Genomic DNA, 4551 nt, shown 5'->3' on the forward strand with positions numbered 1-4551 from the left:
TTCCGGCCTGAGTCCTTCACAATAAAAGCTTTAGCATAGCACTAATAATATGTAACATTTTCTCCTGCATTCAACTGAGACAAAATATTTGCCCTGTTTTACTAAATGAATGAGATACTTATCTCAGGTAAAAAATAAATAAAATAAAAAAAAGAGATACAGCCTGAATAGAGGAATCAGGCGGCCAAAACTCAGAGTGACACACAGATTGAAAAGTGACTGATGGATTATGTCATTGGTGCAGCGGCATAAACCGATCCCCTGGCCTGGCAGCTGCCGCTTGGCCATCTGGCAATTCTGGCAAATGACAGAGGGGCCGGGCCATTTTTTTAAATGTGGGCCGGTCAGATTTTTTTTTTTTTTTTTAAATATAGCCTACAAATAAATTGTCTTTACAGGCCGACAGCGCATAGGACAGGTTTTTATCGCTTGCACGATTTCACTATGGTTATAATAATAATAATATTATTAATAATAATAATAAATATTAAGCATTTGGCCAGTCGGCAACGGTCGGCCTGGTCCCGAGATGGGCTGACCGAACCATCCAGAGGTTACTCAAATTGGGAGGTTCAGTCAAAATCAAGCACATCACCTTCAAACGGGATCTCCGTTTGCAGGGTTCAGGCTGTAGAGAGCTGGGCCGGAGCTCTGACTGCTGTCTGTCCGCACGGCCGTTTGACGGCATCAGTATTAAATTGAGACAGTTTCATTACCGGTTAAAAACGTCTCGCTGTCGCGTTAAATAGTAGTCTAATTCTGTGTTTTGGTACAGTTGGTTTTAACACCTGATGCGAAGTGTAGGCCTATAGGATTACACATGACAACCTTGAACAAGCAGTGTCGCTCTGCTCCGTCTTTCTGCTGTGCCCCATTCACATAGTGTTTAGTTTTACACTATGTAGGTTAAACTCTGGAATTAATCTGCGGTTCACATGTATGCATGAACTGTGGTGGTCCATTACACTGTAGGCTATATTCAACATTACTGATCATTTTTGATCAATATAATGTAGAAAACATTACACTTCACACTGTTTTATATCCATAACATGATTGTGTTATTGTACAATTTAGCAGTAAAAGCAGTAGCCTCTGTAAGTAAAACGTGCTCCTTGGGGGAAAAAAAGTGACCATAAAGCCCTGTTCATGCTAATTAAACAACTGGACCTTGGGGTTGAGTGTTGTCCTATCCGGCCCATGTCCCAGATGTGAAAGCTCCCTTACTGGACTACTGAATATAATAATATTCCATTATATTTTGTATTTTGAATTGTTACCTGCCACCAGAATTTTGTGATTTCCTTGCCATAAATATAGACGTTTTTACCATAAATTGGTGCCTAAAAATGTATCAAAATGCAGGAATTGAAGTCTTTTACCCTCAAAACTTTATGTGTTCCCTCAAAGGCCAATTCTGAGCAAGGAAAAACCCTGATGTATAATCACAGCTATAAAAACATATTTAAATTGCAGAATTAGAGAGTTAAAACAGATGAAAAGATGGAGAACCAGACAGACAATATGTACAGTGTCAGCAGAGAGAAACACGGACAATCGAACAGACAGACAGTGACAACAAAGAACAACATGCTGTAGAGAATGACAGTAACAGCATACAAACGGCATAAACAGGCAGTATGTGTACATTTGTTATAAACGTGTGCTCTTTAAAAAGTAGTAAGCATTGTTTGTTACTTACATTAAATGTTTAAAAATCTGTTACATAAGGCAGTGGTTCCCAACCTTTTTTCCTTGGTGCCCCCCTACTCATGTCTAAGAAAAGCTGAGCCTAAATAGCATTTCTTTTTTCTTTCTTTCTTTGATAGGACAGCTTAGACATGAAAGGGGAGAGTGATGTAATAAACACGTCACCAAACAGATTAAGCAAAAAGATAATAATGAATGCCAAAATGGCTCACTTTAGTTTTGACTAGTAACAATTGTATTGTAGATATCTAAAATGGGAGTTCTTCCTAGTAATAATTCTATTGCAGATATCTGGAATGTTCATTGTGGATAGAAAGAATGACGTTGTGGATATCTGAAATTGAAAGCCCCATACACATGAATGGGAAATGTGACGTCATTTGTACTACTAGGAATGACGTTGTGGATATCTGAAATGACAATTGTAGATAGGAAGAATGTCATTGTGCACATCTGAATTGTTCTTTTTGACTAGGAAGAGTTGAATTACGGATATCTGCAATATTAAATGTTCAAATGGCTTGCCATTGGGCGTATGTATGTATGTATGTATGTATGTACAGTGCTCAGCATAAGTGATTACACCCATGATAAAGTTGACTAAAAAGAAGAATAAAAATCATCTTTTGGAAATTGATCTTAATGTCTTAATTCTTCCTTTAAACACATGGGGCATAAGTAAGTACACCCCTATGTTAAATTCCCATAGAGGCAGGCAGATTTTAATTTTTAAAGGCCAGTTATTTCATGGATCCAGGATACTATGCATCCTGATAAAGTTCCCTTGGCCCCACATCATCACATACCCTTCACCATACCTAGAGATTGGCATGGGGTACTTTCCATAAAATCATCTCTCAATGCAAATCAAACCAGCTATTAGGCTAACTGAAATAAAACCATACCTTTTTTGTCAACAATAACAACAACACAAAGCCATCACATCAGCATCCAGAAAGCCAAAGAAAACCCGGTAATTATTTTTGCTGTTTAGAATGTTATAGGCTGTAATGCAGCGTATGTGCAAGTATTAACTGGGTTTCACAGCAGCTTTTTTATTCACACTATTTTGTAAAATACCCCTTGTTTCACAAATGCTCATCCTTTCTTTTCAGATGCCCTTTTAAAATATTTAAATCTAGGGCTGCACGATATGAGGACATTATGCGGTAACGTTGTTGAATATCGCGATAACGATATTACTTGTGATAAATAAACAGATATCAAAGTGTGCTCAGTTCTGTCTTTCCGCTGCTTTCAATATTCTGCTAAAACAATAATATAACTAACACATAGCTTGTTGAATTGTAATACAAATGAAAGGAAATAATTTCCAACATTCTTCTATTGAACATTGAACTGAACATAATAGGCAACACTAAAAAAAGAATGACCGTTACATTTTAATGTGCAGTTTTCGGCTGATATTTTCTTCCAACTCAAACACAAAAAAATCTCTTGAGTGTCTGTTGCGGTATGTTTTTGCAATGTGTATATTGCGCCAGTTGATATTGCAATTACGATAAAAAAAACAGTATATATCCATCCCCTACTATCCCTGGGCCATCTGTGACGACTTCTGCTCCCTCCACCTCTGCACAGCCAAGTGATGCTGCATTAGGGTTACCATTTTAGTACTGTTGTTCAGAGGTATTTTTGTTTTTAAAATAAAGAAGCTGGAAAACATAAAGCTGGACACTGTTTTTCTTTAAGTGTGTGAACATTGTGATTGACGGTGGAATTGGCTCCGATACAAGGGGCAACAGCTAAAATCTTGCCTATAGGCACCAAATTGGTTAAGGCGGGCTCTGCCACAGCCAAGAACTAGTGGAGACGGTGCAGTACACATCGCAAAAACTAGGGTGATGGACGCTCCCCGATGGCCCAACCTGGACTGACGGCAGACAATCTCTTTGGTTTGTCAGGTTCTTCATGAAGGAGGGAGACATGCCATCTGGGCCAGGGGCCTTCCTGATCTTTTGCCTCTGAAAGAGCTGATAGACATCCTCTTCGCTGCCAGGGACTTCCTATGACACGCTGAGCTCCTCTCTCTCTCCACCTGTGTGTATTCATGTCCCATTAATGCATGTTATTAACATAGCTACTACCCTGAGAGTCATTGTGCTTTCTCGTACTTTGTTGATTTCCTTGGATTTTGGGGGCACCCGGATTGTGGTTGCAGCTGCTGCCGTCGTCCTGCCCACTGTTACTGCTACGATTATTATTTCTTTTAGCTTTACTGTTACTATAATTACCACTGTTCATGTCATTCCATTTTGTTTGTGACGGCTCCTAGGCCTCAAGACCCATTAAGTCTCTTTGGTTGCTGGGATCTGGGGATTGGCTAATAAGGACTGATGATTGACACCTGGATGAACTGATTGCTCAGATGTCCATAAATAGGAGTGCCTGGGCAGTCACTCTTCCTCTCTCCCTCCTCAAGGTTGCTTTGTTTGGACTTTGGGTTGAGTTACTTTTGTGTTCTAACATTGCTACACTACACATATCCATACACTACACACATTACTGATAAACTGATAGCACGTTTACCTTTGTTTATTTAGATACATTTGATTTAATTGAGCAACATGTGTGTTCTCCACATTTTGCCATACCTTTGAGCCAGGTCATAGGTCATTGGTCACAGACTCAAAATTATTATGAGTCATATTTTTGTATCTTTCTTTTCTTCCTGTAACATCCTGAGCATTATATTTTGAATACTCCATATGGTGAGATCACCCACAAAACACCAACGATCAGCGGGAGAAGCGCCCCAATATTCAAATATACAGGTACAGACAGACACACATTTAATTAAAACAACTTTCAAAAGACAGA

The sequence above is a fragment of the Sander lucioperca genome, chromosome 22 (genome assembly GCF_008315115.2).
Source record: "Sander lucioperca isolate FBNREF2018 chromosome 22, SLUC_FBN_1.2, whole genome shotgun sequence".
Classification (NCBI taxonomy): Eukaryota; Metazoa; Chordata; class Actinopteri; order Perciformes; family Percidae; genus Sander; species Sander lucioperca.